This window comes from Lactuca sativa, chromosome 4, assembly GCF_002870075.4.
Source record: "Lactuca sativa cultivar Salinas chromosome 4, Lsat_Salinas_v11, whole genome shotgun sequence".
Taxonomy (NCBI): Eukaryota; Viridiplantae; Streptophyta; class Magnoliopsida; order Asterales; family Asteraceae; genus Lactuca; species Lactuca sativa.
In genome coordinates, this window is record NC_056626.2 from 192,682,056 (window position 1) to 192,707,054 (window position 24,999).

Sequence of the window (24,999 nt, forward strand, 5' to 3'; positions counted from 1 at the left end):
GGTTTGGTTTGTTTCCTCTTCCTGGGAGAAGGACCTTTAGGAGCCTTGGTCACTTGCTTCCCTTTTTCCGCCTTTTTGCCCCTGTTGACAGGTTTGTCAGCGTCATGGATTGACTTGAGCATTTCCTGTGTTAGAACCCTAGGACCAGACGCCTTGAATTCCTTTATCGTCCGGATGATCCTGCTGTCGGACGGAACATCGCCGTACATTGTCTCCGGAATAGAGCCAATGAACGAGAACTTGGATGCATCAGAGTCGATGATCTTCGTGGTATGAAAAGTACCGATCGAAGACATCGATGCACCTGCAGCAGTGGGAATGTCGAATTTGTCCATCGCCCATTTTGTGATAATTGTCCAGAACCGGGCGTACGACACCTCAGAGTGTCGTGAAGAGGAAGAAAGGCTCTGGATGAGCTGTTGCCAGAGGACCAACCCAAAGTCTAGATTGACTCCGTTGTAAATTGCATACATAACCGACAGGAACAGTCGACTTGAACCATCGGATCCTGAACTGCATTCAGATAAGCCCTTGAAGAGGACTGTAAACATGTCGTTCCATTGTGGCGGCAAGCAGGATTTCTTAAACTTTGCGATGGAGGGGAGCGCCTCCGTGTATCCCATGTTGTAAAACATGTTGTAGAGATGCCCAATCGGAATCGTCTCCGGATTAACTCTCGATGGGTCAGCAGCCAACCCTAGTAGTGTACCAAAGCGTTGTCGAGAAATGGAGGTCTTGTGATCAGCAACCTCGAAGAACACCCGCTCGACTGCTTTGTCGTAATGAGCAGTCGCATACACCTGCGAAAGAATCTCCATGGGCACAGATTCAACCCTAGTAAGTGCAGGAGCGATCTGGGAGCATTTCAAGCATTCGATGATCGGCGTCATATAAGAATCATACAACGAAGGAGTGAGGTCGATCACCAAGCATTGTTGTGGACGTATGGGAAGGATGTGTGAGGTAGCATGGACTGAGGATGATTCTGCCATTATTGAAGGTAGAAGAAGAAGATGAAAAGTGAAGCTTTTGGGAGTGTTTGCTCTCTTGGAAATTCCGGATGCAGTAAAGAGGTAAATGAGAGTAGAGACTGCCTTTTATAGTGGGGAAAGGAGAGAGAAAAATCGTTTCAAATCTTCTATGGAAATACGAAAAGGTTTCCGGAATGACAGATGCGTGACAATTAAGGCATGCGATGATCACGTAGGAGAGAGAGTGTCAGATTCCTAGGATCACGCCGCCCAACAAGTGCCGTTTCAGAACATACCGTTTCAAATCCTCACGCGCCTTTAAGTGCCAGAGAGGTGTCGCTTGAAATTCGCACACGCGTCCATGATGTCAGTAAAAGTGTGGACGTTCCAAATTCACACCCGTTCCCTTTTTACCGTCGTTTGAAATTCAATCCTTTTAACTCCCGCCTGAGTCAGCAACCTTTTGTCTTATCTTTTAAATGGCATCTTTTGAATTAAATACCCACGTGGATGATTTTTGACCACAACTTGATAATTATCCACCAAAGCAATAATACAGCCTGTAATTATTAGTAACGGAATTTTGGAAAATCAAAGATTTTCGTGCGAAGAGTGTAAAAAGAAAAGAAATAAAGCAACTCATTTTAGGAATTACTGTGATGTCAATAATGACACGAAACAAATGATCCCGGGCACGAATCTTTTCCTTCGAGATCAAGAGAGACCTCAAAGTGTTAATGTGGTTTCCCGTTGAATGACGATCAACCATTTATTAATAAATGTTGAAAGGTTTCTTTTAATAAGGCTACTTAAGGGTGACTTTCGCTTTGATTCAACAATTCTAATCTTGAAATAAGAAAGAAAGTGAACAAAGTACTTGTGAGACCGGTGTAGTCTGTTGAACAAGTAGGTAGAAATTAATTTTAAATTGGCTTGGAAAATATAAAATCTCATAAAAAATTAAAAACTGGATCCCAAGGGTAGAAATGTTATGGTGTTTAACAATTTCATAGGAATCACACAAAAATAAAATTTGAGATTTCAGTAGGATACATCCGTCAATTCGTTGGTGAAAACTTGAGCAAATTTATTGGTCACCGTCAATTTAGATTTGGTGTTGAATTTTGGGTTTCACTCAGCTCGTAGTGGCATGAAACTGAGATCATAAACACAGTTGTTGTGTAACCATAAACCTCAGTGATTATCTCTGAGAGTCTCAAGGGTTACGTTGATGAAACGAATGTAATGGAGAAATGTAATGGAGATGGTGTAAGAAATTAAAATACCTCTGCTGCGAAAATAAGGACCAAGCAGAAAACTGTTATCTCATGTGAGAAGAGAGTGAGGTAGCTCACTATCAGAATAAATATGATAGCCTAATTGGGAAGACAAGGTTTGTTTATACCAAGTCATTAAGGCTATTATTTAAAAATCTTATGAGGCTTGGGACACATACAGCAACATGCTTCTAGGGACACTTAAGTAATCCAACAATTATATCCCCATAAACGAACGAACACACAAACAAAATTAAAAGAGAAAAATATTTTTGGTGTTTTTGATGTATATTAAAAAAATAATAATAAAAAACTAATAATAATAAAAAATAAGTAAGAAAAAAATAAGACTTGGAAATGAGTAAAAAAAAACTTTGGAAAAATTTGAAAAACCGAACCCGAACGTTCGGTTGGTTTCGGTTGGGGAAAATTTTGAAAAACCGAACCTGAGCGTTCGGTTGGTTTCGGTTGAAGAAAATTTTGAAAAACCGAACCCGAGCGTTCGGTTGGTTTCGGTTCAAGAAAATTTTGAAAAACCAAACCCGAACCTTCGGTTGGTTTCCGTTCAAGAAAATTTTGGAAAACCGAACCCGAGCGTTCAGTTGGTTTCGGTTCAAGAAAATTTTGAAAAACCAAGGAATTTAGACATGCAATCAGACTATACTTTTAGCAATAAGATAAACAACTTTGTACATGAAATATACAACCAAGAAAACTACCTTTGTGATGATGAGCGAGCCAGATTATTTAACTGAAGCTGAACGTTCGGTCAATGTCGCTTCTTACGTTTGAGGTTGAGAGGTAGTTTGAGGTACTGACTCTGATTCCATCATACCTAGCCCTTGTAAAATTCTGTTGAATGATGCTTCAGGAAGAGCTTTGGTAAAGACGTCAGCCAGTTGATCAGTGGTTCTTACAAAATGTACTTCAACGTTTCCATCTTCCACATGATCTTTGATGAAGTGATACCTCAGTGCTATGTGTTTGGTTTTAGAGTGTTGCACTGGGTTATGACAAATCCTAATTGCACTTTCAGAGTCACAATATAGTGGGATCTTCTTCATATTGAGTCCATAGTCTCGAAGTTGACTCTGGATCCAAATCACTTGGGAGGTGCAGGATGCAGCGGCTATATATTCCGCTTCGGCAGTAGACAACGACACGCACGTTTGTTTCTTGGATTGCCAGCTAACCAACTTCCCGTCAAGGAACTGACAGCCGCCAGTGGTGCTTTTTCTGTCGAGTCCACATCCTCCAAGGTCTGCATCTGAGTAGGCTTGAACGAAGAAGCCTGAGTTGGATGGATACCATAGACCTAAGGAGACAGTTCGCTTGAGATAGCGTAGAATGTTCTTGACTGCAAGCATGTGAGGTTCGCGTGGGTTTGCCTGAAATCTAGCACAGTAACACACAGAAAACATGATGTCAGGCCTGCTAGCAGTAAGATACATTAGTGAGCCTATCATTTGACGATAGAGAGTGATATCAACAACCGGTTTGTCTAGAGATGGAGTTAGCTTGGTGCCGAATGCCATTGGGACTTTGACTTTGGAGTCTCCCATCATACCAAACTTTGCTAGGAGAGTCTTCGTGTAAGCTTCCTGATTGATAAATTAGATGCCTTCAGGTCCCTGTCTAATATTTAAACCAAGGAAAAAGTTAATAGGACCCATTGAGCTCATTTCAAATTTAGTCTCCATCAGCTTTCTGAATTCAGCTGTTAGGCTGGGATTCGTTGAGCCAAAGATGATGTCATCGACATAAATTTGAACTATCATAAGGTGGTTACCTTCCTTTTTGCGAAAGAAGGTTGGGTCAACCGAAACTTGTTTGAATTTGGACATCTTTAAGAATTTAGTTAGCGTTTCATACCAGGCTCTCGGAGCTTGTTTGAGTCCATACCAGCTTTATCCAAAATGTAGCAATGATTTGGATACTTTTCGTTCACGAACCCAGGAGGTTGCTCCACGTACACTATTTCTTCTAGTTCTCCATTAAGAAATGCACACTTGACGTCCATTTGGAAAACTTCAAAGTTTTTGTGGGCAGCGTAAGCAAGAAATATTCTTACAGATTCCAGCCTAGCTACAGGAGCGAAGGTCTCTTCACAATCAATCCCTTCCTCCTGACAATATCCCTTTACTACTAGACGAGCTTTGTTCCTTATCACGTTCCCTTCCTTGTCCATTTTATTCCTAAAGACCCATTTGAGACCAACAACCGAGGCATCTGGAGGAGTTGGAATGAGACGCCAGACTTTGTTCCTTTCAAATTCATTCAGTTCGTCTTGCATCGCTTGAACCCAATCGGAGTGATCGAGAGCAGTGTTAACTGTCTTCGGTTCAACTTTTGATACGAAAGAGTTAAACATACAAAACTCAACTTTGGAAAATAAGGATGTTTGTTTTGCCTTCAGTTGTGATCGGGTCAGAACCTTTTCAGAGGCATCACCAACCACTTGAGAGATAGGATGATCTCTGGTCCATTTGGTGAGAGGAGGATAGTTTGGATCAAAGGTTGGGTCTAGTTCAGCATTGATCATTTCTTCTGGCTCAGATTGGCTTTCGTAGTCGAGTGACATATCACCATGCTCCCCCTCGATTGATGAGTTTTCTGGAATGCTTTGAGAAACTTGAGGTTCAGAGGTTTCTTGTGGTGCTGAGCTTTCAGGCGTTGATGCACCTTCGGTTGGTGAAGCACTTTCGGTTGGAGAAGTACTTTCGGTTGGAGTTGGACTTTCTGGAGCAGTTGGAGAGCTTGGCTCCCCCTCAACATGTGAGCTTGGCTCCCCCTCAACTGAAGCATCGTTGGATGGAGGTTCATCAGTATTCGATCCTCCTTCGTTCATTCTCCTGACAGCTTCTTTGACAATTTGTTTCATATGGTCTACCTTGTTGTCTGCTGCACCTGCTTCTGAGAGAGTGGCTTTCTCTGGTTCGTCAAAGAGCTCCATAAACTTCTCGTATAGATTAGCAATCGAGACTGTGACTTGGCCAGTTTGAGGAAAGATTTCCCCAAATGTGTCTTCTTTGGCCTGTAGCTTTTTGACATAGCTATCATCAAAAGTCACGTAATAGGTCTCTTCGATTTTCCTTGAACGCTTGTTTAGGACTCTGTATGCTTTGGAAGTGAGAGAGTATCCCAGAAATATTCCCTCGTCGGCTTTGACATCGAACTTGTTACGGTGTTCTTTAGAGCTAAAGATGAAACACCGTGAGCCGAACACGTGGAAAAATTTCACATTGGGCTTTCTATTGTTCAGAATCTCGTAAGGTGTGAGCATGAAGCGCTTGTTGAGATATGACCTGTTCTGCGTAAAACAAGCAGCAGAGATAGCATCAGCCCAAAAATAAAGAGGTAAGGAAGCGAAACTTAGCATAGTTCGGGCAACTTCACACAAAGATCGGTTTCGTCTTTCGACAATTCCGTTCTGTTGAGGTGTGTAGGGAGCTGAGAAGTTGTGGCTTATCCCCTTTTCTGCTAGAAATTCTTCAAATTCCCTGTTCTTGAATTCCAGACCATTGTCGCTCCTGATGTTGCGAACGACCTTCTTGAGCTGTACTTCAATTTGCTTGATAAACACTTTCAGCTTATGAGTCGCTTCAGATTTGAGCCTTAGAAAGAACACCCATGTAAATCGTGAAAAGTCATCAACAATAACAAGAATATACTTGCTACCACCGATGCTTTCGATAGATGATGGACCACACAAATCAATATGAAGTAATTCGAGTGGTTCAACAACTTTAGTGTTAATTATGGATGGATGACTTTGACGACTCTGTTTCCCCATTTCGCATGCAGCACACAAATGATCTCTGTCGAACTTGAGCAATGGAAGACCTCGAACATGACCTCCAGTGACAAGTTTGTTGATATCTTTAAAGTTGAGATGAGAGAGTCTTCGGTGCCACAACCAGCTTTCGTCAGATTGTGCTTTTGATAACAGGCATACAACTGGGTTTCCCTTGATGGGTTTAAGGTTTAGAGGAAACATTTCACCCTTACGCTCCGATTTGAGAATTACTTTCTTCTTCTTCTTCTCAATAATTTCAGAACCTTCATCGTCGAATGAGACTTTGAGACTTGTACCTCCAACAAGCTGAGATACACTGATGAGGTTGTGTTGTAGTCCTTCCACATATGCCACCTTTCTTATAGTGAAATCACCATTGGTAATCATTCCGTATCCCTTTATGGTGCGGAAAGAGTTGTTTCCAAACTTGACGTTGCCACCATTTGTAAGAGACCTGTATTCCCTAAGCTCTTCTTTCCTCCCTGTCATGTGACGCGAGCAGCCACTATCGATGTACCATTCTTCGTCAAACTGCTCGTCACTTATAACCTGCAAAAATTAAGCAGATTTAGGAACCCAAAGTTTCTTGGGTCCACGTGAGCCTTTCACAGGAACATGAATAGTAAGAGAGATGTCAACAAGATATGTTCGTTTTATGAGTGTTGTTTCATCTTTCTTTTTAATGGTAAAGACTTTTATTTTATTAGGATTAGGTGCGTTCGGTTTAGACTTTGGTTTAGATGCAGAAACCTTCTGTTTGCCCTTTTGTTCAGCTGACGAATGAGATTTTTGAGAACGAACAGAATGAGCTTTAGAACAAGATGGAGACGAATTGGAAGAATTAAAAGAATTAGATGAATGAGAAGGAGTGGGCTTAGATTGAGATGACTTCTTGGCTAGAGACTCTAAGTGACCCTTTTGCTTTTGATCATTGGGGGGACTGACCTTAGAGTTTTGATTTCCTTTGAACACAGAACCGAACCTTTGCTTTCGGTTGAAGTCGTTCTGTGAACCGAACCTTGGCTTTCGGTTGGAGTCATCCTTAGAACCGAACCTTTGCTTTCGGTTGGTATTCTTTTCCGAACCGAACCTTGGTTTTCGGTTGTTGTGGCTCTCATGCTTTTTGACAGGATCATTCTCAACCATCAGATTCTTGTCTTGATGTGAGAAATATGCATTCTGGGATTGCCAGAATTGTTTCCTTTCAGAGAGATTCTTCCTGTATCTCTGGTTCCTTTCACGTTTCTTATTCCTCATCTGCTTTGGTTGATGATGGATATTGCCTTTCATTTTCGGTTTCTCCTTGGCTGGTTCACTTTGGACAGTGGGAGTTTCACTTTGAACTGACGAACTAGAGGGAACATCTTCTTTTGCTGAGCTTCCATTCTCTTGAGGAATGTCTTTCGTACCACTGGTACTTGGCACATCGAAATTATCTGGCTTGTTCAAGGGTTCTGGTATGTATCTACCTTTACTAATCCATGAAGTCCTTTCTGACAAGCCTACCATTTCATCTGCATTATCGATTGGAGCTGACCAAAAGAACTCATCGTAGCCATCAGCATTATCTTCGTTTACAATAGCTGTGAGTTCAACAGTCTGATGTTCGGTTACTCCTGTGACCTTGTACACTTGATTTGGAGTGGTCCTGACCTTTTGATATACAACTGCTTTTTCTGCTAAGATCGGGGACTTTTGTTGGGACAATCGAGCAAACTCCACTGAATTTTCAGAAATTAGATTCTTGTGGTTTTCAGGTTCGCTTTTCACAAATTCTGAGCAGTCAACCGTGTCCTCTACATAAATTTCACTCATGTTGTCATCCTCATTAAGCTCAAATACATTTTCAACATCAATTTTGTTTTCTGAGCTCAAGTTGGCGTTTAAAGAGTCAAATTTTTGTATGGTTTCGGTTCTCAGTTTAAGTCTATCATTTTCATCCAAAAGGTTTTTGAGCATGTCCTTGTGGTCCTTGGATTTAATGAAAGATTCAATTTTGTCCAGTCCATACATATAGGTCGGATTGACGTCATCAGATGATATCACACTCTCACAATTATAAGCTTCAGCATCAATTTCATCCTCCTTAAACTCAAGGAAGGGCAAAATCATGCGATGGATCTTTTGTCCTATTTCACAATCCAAGTGAAGCTGAGTAATATTAGTGTAAAGACGTTTTGCAATCAAACAAAAAACATTACGTTGTTTTAACAACTTTAAATTGTCTCTCTGTAAATAAATGTTTTCGTCTTTTACTTTAACTAATTCAGACTCCTTCAACTCGATCCACATGCGCCGCTCCTCACTTTTCGAAGACACCCTGCTTAATTCATCAGTTAGGTTAGAATTGGTGACTCGAGTTTGAGTTAAACTACTATCTAGATGTGAGATTCGTGAATTAACACTTTTTAGTTCTTTTTCATAGGAGGTTTGTGGTACTTTAAATGAAACAAAAACCGATTGTACCTTCTTGATCAGTTCATCGAGTTCGTTGAACTGCACGCTGAGCGGTTTGGCTGTAAAGCACATATCCTGCTGCTCCTTCGGTTCATTGCTTCCACCATCAGTGTTGTATCCCCTCATCTGAGATACTTCAGACACCATCAAGCACCTGCCTCCACTGCTTTCCTCTTTAGCCACACAAGCCTTTCCATGCGAAGGCTTCCTCACTTCGTCGTCTTCGGAGTCAGTTGACAAAAATTCCACGCCACCGAACTCGTCATCAGCAACCGAACCCTGCACAATTAGAGCATTCATGGAAGGGTTAGCGGTAGATTTCTTCTTCCTCATCTCATCAAGCTTTTTCTGCAGCAAAGCTTCCTCATCCTTTTCCTCATCTTTTTCAGCCATCTTTTTGAGGACACAATCCTTAGCATAATGGTTTTTCCCACCACAGTAGTAACACCTTACTCCAGAATCACCATCTGCCTTCGGTTCCTTCTTGGGCTCTTCAACCTTCGGTTCATTGTTAACCTTTTCTGAACTATAACTCCCCTGCCAGTTTCGGTTTTTGTTGCTGGGGAATCTCTTCTTAACGAACCTCTTGGGGTTAGACACCATCATTGCATAATCCTCAGACGTGAGGCCATACTCCTCCAAGTTAAAGTCTTCATCCTCCATCACAGCTTTACTTTTTTGACAGGAGGGCCAGCGAACCTAGGCTTGAAACAACGTTCTTTTCCTGCAGCACAATCTTCTCCTGGGACTTGAGAATACCCACCAGTTTCACCAAAGAATATGATTTAAACTGCTCATGGGCTTTAACTGTAGACACCACTGCTCTCCACTCTGACCTTAGACCATTTAGAAACGTAACCTTCTGCTCGATAAGCTTCCTTTCGATGTCATATTTGATAATCTTGCTGAGAAGATGATTGAAGCGATCAAACGTCTGGGTCACAGTTTCTTTGGCTCCTTGCCTGAATTCTCCAAACTCAGATAAGAGCAAGGTTTGGATAGAGTGTTCAAGATCCTCGTCTGTAGAGTACAGTTCACGAAGTCTATCCCAAACTTCCTTTGCCGTCGTGCATGAGCTTACCAACCTAAAGGTGTCGGACTGAAGGGCGAATCTGATCAACCTTAGCGCCTTGATATTGCACTGGAATTTGTCCTTTTCATCTTGCGCAATATCTTTAACATCCTTCAGCAGATCATTATACTCCTTTTGAGTTTTAATAATCCTCGACGTTGCAGAGTGAGAAAAAGGTCCATTAATGATTGCTTCCCATATGAGGTATCCATTATCCTCAGATCCTATAACGTAGTCTTCGAAGTGATGTGCCCAGACTTCATAATCATGGGTATATAGGATGGGAATCTTCGTGGTTGAACCGATGCTGTTGGAAATATTGATGGGATTCGATTGCGACTCGTCCATTATGATCGAAAAACCTGTTCAAAGATCAGACTTGTAATAACTCAGATTAGGGAAAAATAATAAATATCAAGATACGTCAATAATGAGATGACGGCTCAATAAATATCAGTTATTGCGGAAAAACCCTAATTGAAACCTTTTCACAGAAAAGAAGTGTATCGATTACACAGCCTCATGCTCTGATACCAATTGATGAGATTAAAACTTAATCTGGAAGATCGATTAGATCTTAAACAGGTAAACAAATATTAAACAGTATGAACGAAAGCAAAATAAAGAACAACTCAAGGATGAATCAAACGTGTCGAATGATTATAAATAAAACCCTCAGAAGAGCTCGATCAAGAACATCAACTGTAGAGGGTTGGAGGTTTACAAGAACGATAAAATAAATCTGCAATACAATCGTAATCGTTACTTCCGAATTGTTAACCTAATATGCATGCAAGCATATCTTTATATAGTAAACCTAGCAAACTCACGGTTGGACAGGCCCAAAACTGGAGCACAAAATAAATGGACTAACAGCCGAGCCCAATGACGCAATCTTCAAACGAGTCTTCAACTCAACACATGTTATATTGATGTTGAGCTTTGTTGATTATATAGAATTTTCTAAGTGTATGTTTTAAAAACTGTATACAGTTAGGAGCTTATAGCCTCGGAATGATTGATTTGGCCTTATTTTCTTTTTCTCGTTGGGATGTGGTCTTAGGGTAAAATCTCTTATTCGAAAGCCTATTTGATCCTTCCTGTGTATAATTTGCATGCATAAAGGCAGCCTGTCATGATTGGTTTGTTTGATATGAGTAGAGTGAGTCTTAGGACAGCCTGAGGCTGATGTACTCGGTAATTATGGAGTATGGTTGGGTTGTGGGACGAATTGAAGTTATCAGGTAGAGCAATGGGGAAAGGTACAGGTAGGTGTGGAAGGTAGTATTGGGCTCGTACTACTGGAAGCACAGGACCTGTACCCGAAGCATTGCTAGATCTGATGACCTCGAGGAGGACCAGTGTGGGAAGATCCCTTATATGGAAATCATGATCATTTTAGTTTATGATATTTTAGTTCAGCATGGTGATGACACAGTTGGTAGCAGGAGGATCAGGATCGGGATCTGGATCCGGGGCTGGGTCAGGCGGCACTACTGATGGTATTGATGAGAGGTTGCATGAGTTGATTGCGGCGGAGGTTACGAGGGGCATCCTTGACGCTACCCCAGTCATCTTTGGGACGGTCAAGGAGGGTATGATGGAGATCATGGAGGAGAGACTTAGGGCATTCAGGGCTGATGTTGCTGCGGGTCAAGGTGGAGCTCGAGCTCCCTCATTTTGGGAGTTCAACGCATGTGGAGCTCCAGAGTTCTACGGGGTCAGGGACCCCATTGTGAGCAGACGCTGAGTAGCAGACATTGAGAATGCCCAGCGCACGAGTTCTTGCCCGGAGGAGGAAGAGGTTGGATTTGCTTCTTGCATGCTGAGGGACAGGGCCCGAGATTGGTGGGGCAAGGTCACTAGCCAGGTGGGAGCAGTCGGTGTGGCTGAGATGTCGTGGGCTGAGTTTGTTAGAGGTTTCGATACGGAGTTTGCACCACCTATTGAGGTGCAATGGTTTGTGAGGGAGTTTCATGGGTTGCAGCAGACCACTGAGACTGTGGCAGAGATCACCGCCAAGTTTCGAGAGCGAGCTTTGTTATTCCTCAGTATGTTACAGATGAGGAGATGAGGCAGACCCGATATCATGCTATGCTGAGGGATAATATTCGGGAGTTTGTGAGCTTTACAGGGTGCAAAACACTGAACGAGATGGTGGAGAAGGCCCGTGAGAGGGAGATGTAGTTGGAGTTTCGCACGAAGCCGAAGACTGAGCATGTACATGCAGTAAGGGATCAGGCTAAGAAGCCTAAGACCTCTGATTCTTCAGGTAAGGGCCAGCAGGGCCGGGGCCAATGTGCCAAGTGTGGGAGGTTTCATAGTGGGGCTTGTTGAACAACTAGGATATCAGGATGTTACTCTTGTGGCCAGCAGGGCCACATGAGTAAGGATTTCCCCAAGAAGGGCTTGATATGTTTTCACTGCAACTAGACAGGCCATAAAAGGCCGATTGTTGGAGGTTGCAGGTAGGAGGAGGAGGATCAGTGGCGGTACCCCCACCCACCACTATGAGGATTACTGATGGCCGCCCTGCCATGGCGGAAACTCCAGTGGTGAAAAGCCGTGAATTTCAGCTGACTACCGAGGAGGCTCGGGCAGAGCCAGACGTCGTGGCTGGTATGTGTTTATTCTTCTCTGCCTTATGTTTGTCAAATGCTCATATTTATGTATTATGCTGTGTATAGGGACCTTTTTGGTCAATGGTATGCCGACTCATGTTTTTTTTGATTCGGGTGCTACCCGATCATTCGTGTCTCTTGCGCTTAGCAAGAAGTTCCGAGACGCGTCGGGGACACTGGATACCCCGCTCGAGGTAGAGATTGCAGATGATCGCATGGTGAGTGTTGCGAGGGTATATCAGGACTATGTCCTGAATGTGCATGGCGAGAGTTTTTGCGTTGACTTAGTTCCCATATCGTTGCAAGGATCGAAGGTGATCATTTGGATGGACTGGTTGGGGGCCAACGAGGGCATGATCAATTGTGAGTGGCAGTTGGTCTGGGTTCGACCCCCAAAAGGGGGAGAACTGGTTATTCAGGGTGAGAGGGCCTTCCAGTGCCCGAACCTCTGTTCAGCCACCAGGGCTAGGAGGTTTTTGCAACAGGGCTACATGGGTTTTTTGGTTTATGTTTCAGATACCGGAAGAAAGGCGGTGACGTATATTGACAGTGTGCCAGTAGTGCAGGATTTTCGGGACGTTTTTCACGAAGAGTTACCTGGTGTGCCTCCAGAGAGGCGGGTGGAGTTTCGCACCGATTTAGTGTCGGGTGCCACTCTGATAGCCAAGGCACCGTATCAGTTGGCACCATCGGAGATGCATGAGTTATCTACGCAGCTTCAATAGCTGCTAGATCGAGGATTCATGCGTCCAAGTAGTACACCATGGGAAGCACTGATCCTCTTCATGAAAAAGAAGGACGGGTCGCACAAGATGTGCATTGATTATAGGGAGCTGAACAAGCTGACGGTGAAGAACCATTGTCCTTTGTCGAGGATCGACAATTTATTTGATCAGCTTCATGGTGCATCTTGGTTCTCCAAGATCGATCTTCGGTCCACGTATCATCAGATGAGGATTCGGGATGAGGATTCGGGATGAGGATATACTGAAGATAGCTTTCAAGACTCGTTATGGGCATTATGAGATTGTGGAGATGCCATTTGGGCTCACCAATGCCCCGGCAGCGTTCATTGATCTTATGAACCGAGTGTGCAGACCGAAGTTGGATCGGTCAGTGATCGTTTTTATTGATGATATCTTGGTTTACTCCAAAACCAGAGAGCAGCACAAGCAACACTTGAGAGAGGATCTGGAGACTTTGAGGGCGGAGAAACTTTATGCAAAGTTCTCCAAATGTGAATTCTGGCTGCGGGAAGTGCATTCTTTGGGGCATGTCATCAAACAACAGGGTATTTCGGCTAACCCAGCTAAGGTGGAGGCTGTGATGCGATGGGAGGTACCGAGGAATGCCTCAGAGATTCGTAGCTTCTTAGGTTTAGCGGGTTACTATTGGAGATTTATCGAGGATTTTTCCAAGATTGGTACGCCGTTGACCCGTTTGACCAAGAAGAATGTGACCTTCCGGTGGGATGTGGATCAACAGAGGGCTTTTGAGACCCTGAGGCAGAGGTTATGCGAGGCTCTAGTCCTGGTACTGCATGAGGGGTTGGATGATTTAGTGGTTGTAACAGCCCGGATTCCCAGGTATTATTCATTTATTTATTTTTGGTAATTTGTGAGGAGACTCGGCGAGTTGGAGCCTAGACTCGCCGAGTATGATCGCGGATTTGGACGCAGGTTCGCGTCCGGACTCGGCGAGTCCACGCTTTTTAATGAAACCTTAATTTCCCGGCTCTGAGCCCTATTTAAAGGACCTTATAGCCCTTCATTGTGGCTACCTTCGACCTTGAGAGCACCAGAGCATCTAAGAGTCCTTGTGAGTGAGAAAAGAGGCCATTGTTCACCATCCTTGTGTGTGTTAGCAAGAAGGGAAAAGGAAGGCCAAGCTAGAAAAGTTGGGGAGCTTGGATCTACTTTCATTTCGGCAGGGGAAGCTATTTGAGGTAATATTCAGAGCTTATTCTCGTGTTTTTATTGATATAGTCAAATCTAGGGTTTCTTCATGCCTTGTTTACCTTGTAATTGGAGTGTGAGAGGTCCCATGGGGAATTGGTACCTAGATCTGGACCTTAGTAGGTCCAGAGAGTCCCAAATGCTCTGCTTTATGCCTTTCCTTTTGAGTTGTGGACTTAGGTTACCATTTAGATGTCATTTCACCAAAAGAAGCCTTGTAGGCATCGCATGGTAGCCAAGATAGTGACTTTACGTGATGAATGAACTTGGAAGTACTGGATCTATGAGTCATTGGGACGGATCTGACCTCAGGAGCGAGTTTGAGTTGATGCATGGCATGGACTTGTCGAGTTTGAAGAACTGACTCGGCGAGTAGCATGAAGATTTCCTAGAACCACTCAGCGAGTGGTCTTGCCGAGTTAAGGGATTGACTCAGTGAGTCAGGGAGAGCCAGAGTGGGTTGACAGGTGGACTGAGTCAAGCTGGAACTCGCCGAGTTGTTCTTGAGACTCGGCGAGTTGAGTCGAGGTGGCCCCACAACTCATACCAGATGGAACTCGTCGAGTTAGGAAAATACTCGACGTGTCGAGAGAGGATCCCAGGGAATCAGAGGATGCGCATAGACTCGCGGAGTCCGGTCAAAGTTGACCGTTGACCAGTGTTGACCTGTGTTGACTTGATAGGGTTAGTCAACCGTAGTTGAGGAGTATTATTTAGAGATTGATTGGGTCATAGGAGGGCTATAGATCGAGGGATCAAGCACGAGTGATTTCAGGGATTTGCGAGATACCGAGATACGCGAGGTGAGTCTTCTCACTATACTTTACCTTGAGTAGGTAACCAGAGTTATGTGATAGAGTATTTGTATGCTATGTATGTATGTGTTGTATTGCATTATTTCTATGTGATTTATGCTATGCATGTTATCAGAGTAGAACCTGAGGGTTCGCAGAGTTTGGGTGCACGGACCCACAGAGTTATAGCCTCGAGTGGCTAATATGTGTTATGTATGGTATTTTGGGAAACTCACTAAGCTTTGTGCTTACAGTGTTTGGTGTTATCTGTTTCAGGTACTAGTTATGACCGTGGGAAGGCGCCGGCTTGATCAGTACACACACGGGATTTCATGTTACATGATCTTGGGATTATTTATATGTCATGGATTGGTGTTTCAAACATTGATGTTTTATGAAAATTAAATGAATATGTTTTTTTAATATTATGCGAAAAATTATTTTGAAATTGACGGTGTTACAAGTTGGTATCAGAGCCTTGGTTTGAGGGATTCGAGTACACCTTCGGGCGTATTTGAACTCAAACTGAGGATTTGAGAAATATTTTCAAAAGAAAAGGGGTAAAAGTTTTTTTCATAACACAGAGCAAAGACGTGTGTACGATCAGCCAGCGCCCGAACGGTGATTTCCCAGAATACTTTCATGATAAGTAATTATCAGAGATGTTATGTTATGTTATATGATGAGTACGATATGCATGCTAGAGTAGACTAGGTATTCTTATTAGGACTAGGTTGGCCTGATATATGATGCCTTAGTCTAGGGGTTTTGCTGCTAGGGATGCTAGGGAGTGACATGGATAGCAGTGAGATGCTTATGAGCAATTTGCTAGTGAGTAGCACATGATAGAGAGAGTAGAGTACTTGGGTTTGGGGCTCAAGGAGGAGGACTTGGAATGAACGCCGATGCGGTATGGACGGTAGTATTGGGCCCATACTACTGGAGATACCGGATTTGTGTACGGACCAAGTAAGAATCCTTAGGGCACTAAGGAGTAAGTAGGGTGGAGTTATCGAGTGTGGTTATACTCGAGGAGGTCTCTAATGTATCGTATGTTTTTTTTCAGAGAGAGATCATGGTGAGGATGCGACAAGCACCAGAGAGCAGCGGGACCAATGATGAGGAGATCCGTCGGATCATCCATGAGGAGGTGGCTGCGGCCATCAGGGCAGAGATACCAGAGATGTTCAGGTCTATTAAGACCACGCTGATTGAGACCTTCTACGAGAGTTATGCTGCTCTTTCTGAGGCTGTTGTCGCGGCGGCCACCGCAGCTATTGCTGCTGCGAGGCCGCAGGGTGGTGATTTGTTGTTGTTCAGGGAGTTTAGCAACACGAAGCCGCCAGAGTTTGATGGTACGCAGGACCCGGTGGCGGCTATGAGATGGATTTCAGACATAGAGGGGTGTTTATTCACTTGCTCGTCTCCTGAGCATTTGAGGGTACGGTTCGCGCTGAACCAGCTTCGCTTGGGAGCGAAGGATTGGTGGAAGTTTGTGACGACGCACTTTACGCCTCCTGAGCTTGCGACAGTGACCTAGGAGAGGTTCACAGGTATGTTCCGAGATGAGTACGTTCCCCAGGTGGAGAGGGAGCGTTTGGCCCAGGAGTTTCTGACCCTCAAGCAGGGTACTGAGTCTGTTACTGTGATTACCAGGATGTTCCACGAGAGGGCGATGTTCTGCCCTGAGCACATGTCTACCGAGCAGGCACGTATGAGCCGGTATTTGAGTATATTGAGGTGCGACATTCGGGAGTTCGTGGCGAACTCCTCGTACCGGACATTTGCCGAGCTTCAGGCAAATGCCCGGAAGAGGGAGAATGAGCTAGAGACTCAGGCTAGGGAGGAGGCGGAGTCTCAGGGGAGGGATCGGCGACCGGCACAGTCTCAGCCGGCAGCCAAGTGGGCCAAGGCCGTTGATCCCAAATCGGGGAGCCAGAAGGGCCGCACTTGTGGGAAGGGCGGCAAGGGTCATGCTGGAGTCTGTTGAGCGGGGTCTTGCTACAAGTGTGGCAAGGAGGGGCATATGGCCAAGGACTGCCCCAAGGGGTTTGCAGTGTGTTTCCACTGCAACCAGACCGGACACCGGAAGGCAGAGTGTCCATAATTGCGAGGATCATCTCAGGGAGCACCTCAGGGATCTGCCCCTGCCACCATCAGAGCTACCGAGAGTCGGCCAGTGAAGGCTGAGGCGCCAAAAGCATGAGGGAGAGCTTTTCAGTTGACCGCGGAGGAGGCCCGCTCAGCGCCCGATGTCGTGGCTGGTATGTATTCTTTCGTGTATTTATTTTGATGATTGAGATATCATGCTTATATTATGTTATGCGTAGGTACTTTTCTTGTGAATTTCGTTCCTGCCTTGGTGTTATTTGACTCGGGTGCGAGTCGGTCTTTTGTGTCTTTAGCTTTTAGTCAGCATATCAGTCTTAGTCGTGAGGCGTTGAGTCGGCCTCTGAGAGTTTCCATAGTTGACGAGAGGGTGATATATGCCACGGAGGTGATCCGCGGGTGCGTGTTCGAGATCTTCGGCGTCAAGCTCCCGATTGATCTGGTTCCTATTGCAATGGGCGATGTCTGTGTCATTGTGGGCATGGACTGGTTGAGCAGATTCGCTGCGGTTATCGACTGCGAACGACAATTGGTGACCATACGAGACCCTAGTGGGGGGAGTTCTTACGGTGTACGGCGAGGGTACCCGTTCTGGGTCAGCGTTTTGTTCGGCCGCTAGGGCGAGGCAGTGTCTACAGCAGGTTTGTAAGGGTTTTGTGGCGTATGTGATGGATTCGAGGGTTGATTCAGAGAGGCCAAGGTCAGTTGAGGAGCTTTCGATAGTGCGTGAGTTTTCGGATGTATTTCCAGAGGAGTTGTCGGGTGTGCCTCCTGTGAGGCAAGTGGAGTTCAGTATCGATTTGGTTCCGGGGGCCGCGCCTATCGCCAAGGTGCCTTATCGCCTTGCACCTCCAGAGATGCAAGAGTTATCCTCGCAGCTACAGGAGTTGTTGGGAAAAGGGTTTATTCGGCCGAGCAGCTCGCCATGGGGAGTGCCTATCCTTTTTGTCAAGAAGAAGGATGGTTCACACCAGATGTGCATTGATTACCGGGAGTTGAACAAGCTGACGGTCAAGAACCGTTACCCGTTGCCAAGGATCGATGATTTGTTCGATCATTACAGGGAGCATCTTGGTTCTCCAAGATTGATTTGAGGTCTGGATATCATCAGGTGAGGGTTCGAGATGAGGACGTCCAGAAGACAGCATTCAGGACGCGTTATGGGCATTATGAGTTTGTGGTGATGCCCTTCGGGCTCACCAATGCCCCGGCAGTGTTCATGGATCTCATGAACCGAGTGTGCAGGCCGATGTTGGACCGGTCGGTGATCGTATTTATCGATGATATTTTTGGTATATTCGAGATCTAGAGAGCAGCATGAGGAGCATTTGAGAGAGATCCTCGGGGTTCTGAGATCGGAGAGGCTTTATGCCAAATTCTCCAAGTGTGATTTCTGGTTGCGAGAGGTCCAGTTCCTAGGACATCTCGTTAACCAGAAAGGCATATTGGTCGATCCGGCCAAAGTCGAGGCGGTGATGAGTTGGGAAGTGCCGAGGTCACCTTCCGAGATCAGGAGTTTCTTAGGGTTGGCAGGTTATTATCAGAGATTTATCAGGGATTTGTCCAAGATCGCGGTGCCACTCACCAAGTTGACCCGAAAGGGTATCGCTTTTTCATGGGATCCCGAGCAGCAGACCTCCTTTGAGACGCTTCGTCAAAGGTTATGCGAAGCCCCGGTGTTAGCCCTCCCGGAAGGGATGGAGGACTTTGTTGTATACTGTGATGCATCGATATTGGGGTTGGGGGCGGTGCTGATGCAGAGAGGGCATGTGATAGCATACGCATTGAGGCAGCTGAAGCCTCATGAGATGAGATATCCCATCCATGATTTAGAGTTGGGGGCAGTGGTGTTCGCCCTCAAGATTTGGCGTCACTATCTGTATGGGGTTCGGTGTACGATATACACGGACCATAAGAGTTTGAAGTATTTGATGGATCAGCCCAACCTAAACATGCGACAGAGGAGGTGGTTAGATGTGGTCAAGGATTATGATTGTGAGATCCTGTACCACCCAGGCAAGGCTAACGTTGTAGTCGATGCACTAAGCCGCAGGGCGGAGAGCACCCCGCTGCGGGATGTATGTTTGAGATTGACCGTGATAGCACTAGTGTTGGACGCCATTCGTGGGGCACAGGACGAGGCTGTGCAGCCTGGGATGTAGAAGAAAGAGCGAGTTGTTGGATTGATTTTAGAGTTTGTTACCGATGTTCGGGGACTTATGACATTCCAGGGGTGTATCTGGGTGTCGTTTGTGGGAGGAACGCGTACCACTTTGATGGAAGAGGCTCATCGGTCGAAATTTTCGATTCATCCTGGGGCCACTAAGATGTATTTGGACCTGAGGAAAGAGTATTGGTGGCCCTGTATGAAGAGGGATGTTGCGTGGTTCGTTGAGAGGTGCTTAACCTACCGTAGGGTTAAGGCCGAACACCAGAGACCGCATGGTAAGTTGCAGCCGTTGGAGATTATCACCAAATTGTCGAGGACTGCCAGGGGAGTCGATGCAATTTGGGTGATTGTGGACAGGTTGACGAAGAGCGCTCACTTTCTTGCTATCAGCGAGAGTTCTTCAGCAGAGAAATTGGCAGAGGTGTATGTGAGGGAAGTGGTGTCACGACATGGAGTGCCGATCTCGATTGTTTCAGACCGTGATGTATGTTTCACTTCCAAATTCTGGAAAACGTTTCACGAGGAGTTGGGTACTAGACTTCATTTTAGTACCGCATATCACCCCCAGATAGACGGACAGAGTGAGCGGATGATTCAGACGCTCGAGGACATGCTTCGGGCATGTGTGTTGGATTTCGGGGGGAGTTAGGATACGTACTTGCCCTTGGCAGAGTTTTCCTACAACAACAGCCATCATTCGAGCATTGGTATGCCGCCCTTTGAGCTGTTGTATAGGAGGAAGTGTCGGACCCCCATTTGCTGGGGAGAGGTTGGACAGCTTGTGATGGGCAGTACAGAGATCGTGCTTCAGACGACAGAGCAGATCCAGCAGGTCAGACAGAGGTTGTTGAGCGCTCAGAGTCGTCAGAAGAGTTATGCAGACAGACGCCGGTCCGAGCTTGAGTTTCAGATCGGCGACCTTGTGCTCCTGAAGGTCTCTCCTTAGAAAGGAGTGATTTGATTCAGGAAGAGGGGCAAGTTGGGGCCCTGATATATTGGTCCATTCCGGGTAGTCGCAAGGGTAGGCCGGGTAGCCTATCGTTTGGATTTGCCAGCAGAGTTGGGTCAGATTCACGACACTTTCCACGTGTCGCAATTGCGGAAGTGTATAGCCGATGAGTTGGCAGTGGTTCCATTAGAGGATATTCAGGTGGATGCGAGCCTAAATTATGCTGAGAGACCAGTGGCAATCAGAGATCGGAAGGTCAAGGTTCTGCGGAACAAGGAGGTACCCTTGGTTTTGGTTTAGTGGCAACATCGGAAGGGGTCCGAGATGATTTGGGAACCGGAGCGTGAGATGTGTGAGCAGCATCCGGATTTATTTGCAGAGCGAGACTTCGAGGGCGAAGTCTAGTTCTAGAGGGGGAGAATTGTAATAGCCCGGATTCCCAGGTATTACTCATTTATTTATTTTTGGTAATTTGTGAGGAGACTCGGCGAGTTGGAGCCTAGACTCGCCGAGTATGATCGCGGATTTGGACACAGGTTCGCGTCCAGACTCGGCGAGTCCAAGAGTGGACTCGGCGAGTCCATGCTGTTTAATGAAACCCTAATTTCCCAGCTTTGAGCCCTATTTAAAGGACCTTATAGCCCTTCATTGCGGCTACCTTCGACCTTGAGAGCACCAAAGCATCTGAGAGTCCTTGTGAGTGAGAAAAGAGGCCATTATTCACCATCCTTGTGTGTGTTAGCAAGAAGGGAAAAGGAAGGCCAAACTAGGAAAGTTGGGGAGCTTGGATCTACTTTCATTTCGACAGATGAAGCTATTTGAGGTAATATTCAGAGCTTATTCTCGTGTTTTTATTGATATAGTCAAATCTAGGGTTTCTTCATGCCTTGTTTACCTTGTAATTGGAGTGTGAGAGGTCCCATGGGGACCTGGTACCTAGATCTGGACCCTTAGTAGGTCCAGAGAGTCCCAAATGCTCTGCTTTATGCCTTTCCTTTTGAGTTGTGGACTTAGGTTACCATTTTAGATGTCATTTCACCAAAAGAAGCCTTGTAGGCGTCGCATGGTAGCCAAGATAGTGACTTTATGTGATGAATGAACTTGGAAGGACTGGATCTATGAGTCATTGGGACGGATCTGACCTCAGGAGCGAGTTTGAGTTGATGCATGGCATGGACTTGTCGAGTTTGAAGAACTGACTCGGCGAGTAGCATGAAGATTTCCCAGAACCACTCAGCGATTGGTCTTGCCGAGTTAAGGGATTGACTCAGTGAGTCAGGGAGAGCCAGAGTGGGTTGACAGGTGGACTGAGTCAAGCTGGAACTCGCCGAGTTGTTCTTGAGACTCGGCGAGTTGAGTCGTGGTGGCCCCGCAACTCATGCCAGATGGAACTCGTCGAGTTAGGAAAATACTCGACATGTCGAGAGAGGATCCCAGGGAATCAGAGGATACGCATAGACTCGCTGAGTCGATATTGTGCACTCGCCGAGTCCGGTCAAAGTTGACCGTTGACCAGTGTTGACTTGATAGGGTTAGTCAACCTTAGTTGAGGAGTATTATTTAGAGATTGATTGTGTCATAGGAGGGCTGTAGATCGAGGGATCGAGCACGAGTGATTTCAGGGATTTGCGAGATACCGAGATACGCGAGGTGAGTCTTCTCACTATACTTTACCTTGAGTAGGTAACCAGAGTTATGTGATAGAGTATTTTTATGCTATGTATGTATGTGTTGTATTGCACTATTTCTATGTGATTTATGCTATGCATGTTATCAGAGTAGAACCTGAGGGTTCGCAGAGTTTGGGTGCACGGACCCACAGAGTTATAGCCTCGAGTGGCTAATATGTGTTATGTATGGTATTTTGGGAAACTCACTAAGCTTTGTGCTTACAGTGTTTGGTGTTACTTGTTTCAGGTACTAGTGATGACCGTGGGAAGGCGCCGGCTTGATCAGTACACACACGGGATTTCATGTTACATGATCTTGGGATTATTTATATGTCATGGATTGGTGTTTCAAACATTGATGTTTTATGAAAATTAAATGAATATGGTTTTTTTATATTATGCAAAAAATTATTTTGAAATTCACGGTGTTACAGTGGTATATTGAGATGCATCGATTTCAGGGTTGGGTGCAGTATTGATGCAGAGGGGGGATGTGATTGCTTATGTGTCGAGGCAGTTGAAGCCTCACGAGGAAAATTACCCCATGCATGATCTGGTGCTGGGGGCGGTGGTGTTTGCCCTCAAGATTTGGAGGCATTATTTGTATGGGGTGCGGTTCATTATTTATACCGATCACAAGAGTCTAAGGTATTTGATGGATCGGCAGAACCTTAATATACGGCAGGGGAGATGGTTGGATGTACTGAAGGATTTTATGATTGCGAGATCCTATACCATCCAGGTAAGGCCAACGTGGTGGCCGATGCGTTGATTCGCAAGGCGACAGGGTCCCCGATCAGGGATATTTATATGATGATGACTGTGAGTTCACCTTTGTTGGACATGATTAGATGGGACCAGGTCGAGGGGGGTAAAGAAGGAGAACTGGAAAATGGAGAAAATTCGGGGGCAATATCCTTTGTTCGTTAAGGATAGCCACGGTTTGTTGACACAGTGTGTCCAAGTATGGGTACCGGTATCAGGGGGAGTGAGGCAGAGGCTGTTAGAGGAAGCGCATAAGTCCAAGTTTTCTATACATCCAGGTGCAACAAAAATGTATAGGGACTTGAGGCTAAGTTATTGGTGGACCTACATGAAGCGGGGGATCGCCTGGTTTGTGGAGCGGTGCTTGACCTGCAGGATGGTCAAGGCCGAGCATCAACGACCTCATGGAAAGGTTCAGCCGTTACCCATTCCCATGTGGAAATGGGAAGAGATCACTATGGACTTCATTACGAAGCTACCAAGGACAGCGAGGGGAGTGGATGCCATATGGGTTATCGTGGGCAGACTGATGAAGAGTGCCCATTTCATCCCGATCTCCGAGAGTATATCCGCAGAAAAGTTGGTGAACATCTATGTTCGAGAAGTGGTGGCTAGGAACGGGGTGCCAGTGTCAGTAGTTTCGGATAGGGATGTTCGGTTTACATCCATGTTTTAGAAAAAGTTCCATGTGGAACTAGGTACTCAGCTACACTTCAGTACACCATATCACCCTCAGACTCACGGTCAGAGTGAGAGGATGATCCAGACATTGGAGGACATGCTGCGAGCTTGTGTGCTGGATTTTGGAGGAAGTTGGGATACGTATCTCCCACTGCTAGAGTTCTCGTACAATAACAGTTATTATGCCAGTATCGATCGAGCTCCATTCGAGATGTTATATGGTCGGAGGTGCAGGACCCCAGTATGTTGGGACGAGGTTGGACATCGGGTCATGGGAAGCACGGAGGTTGTGCTCAAGACCACCGGGTTGATCCAGCAGGTGCGCAACCGGTTGCGGGTCGCGCAGAGCCGTTAGAAGAGTTATGCTGATTGACGGCGATCGGATCTTGAGTTTCAGGTGGGGGATTTTGTTTTGCTGAAGGTGTCACCCTGGAAGGGGATTATTAGGTTTCGTAAGAGAAGCAAGTTGGGACCTCGATTTATAGGCCCGTTCAGGATCATGGCCCGAGTGGGCAAGGTAGCCTATCGATTAGAGCTTCCATAGGAGCTTAGTCAGATTCACAACATCTTCCATGTGTCTCAGCTTCGGAAGTGTGTTGCTGACGAGTCCGCGGTTATATTCTTGGATGACATTCAGGTGGATGGGGGCCTGAATTATGTCGAGAGGTTGATTGCCATACTAGACACGAAGACGAATGGACTTCGGAACAAGGAAGTAAAGTTGGTAAAGGTGCAATGGCAGCACCGAAGGGGCTCCGAATGGACTTGGGAGCCAGAGGAGGAGATGCGAGACCATTACCTCGAATTGTTTTCAGCCATGGACTTCGAGGGTGAAGTCTAGTTTAAGTGGGGGATAGTTGTAACATCCAAAATTCTGGTATGTCTTGAAACCCTAAGGAATGATAAAATTTTGATAAAATGGTCTCTTAAGTATGCTGGGCATAGTTAAGTGTACGCTTAGCGTACTGCATGGTTATGATCGCGGGGATTCAAGGTACACTGGGCGTACCTTGAGTTACGTGAGGTGTACGCGCCAGGGATGCAGAACCCTAAATCCCAGACATGAGGCCTATTTAAAAAACTTTAAGTCCCTTGGACTAAACCCCAGAGAGCCTCCACGACTATAGAACGTTCATATACCCCTAGAAACCTTGTAAGATCATTCTTGAGCCTTAAAGAGTCCATTTGTGGCTTCTTAGTGTGTATCTCAAGAAGAAGCGGTGGTCAAGGAAGCTTGGATCAAGTGAGTGCTTCAAGATCCTACATCAAATCATCTTGCAAAGCTTGTGGAGGTAAAAAGCTTGCATCTTTCCTTTCTAATCTTTAGATCTCGCTAGGGTTTTGGTGGTTTTTCCCTTTGATGAACTTTGGACCTGTTTTGTTGAGCTAAGCCTCCCCATTCGATATGAGAGACAGATATGAGGTCCCTTAGTCATTTAGAAGTATGAAAATGGAAGCTCGATTAGAGACTTGACCTAATTCATGGGTAAAAGACCTTGGAAAAGTCTTAATGGAGTAGTTGGGTTTGTATGAGGCATGCAAGGGCATAAAGTTGCCAACTTTATGCCTTAGGACATCTTTTCAGTCTTACATCTAGCTTTTGGACGTGAAGGGATTTGAGCATTAAGCACTTATTGGAAAAAGTGCTTAAAATGGTTGTACGATGGGCGTAACTGTCTGTACGTGGCACGTAGTCCCTAAACCCTCATTAC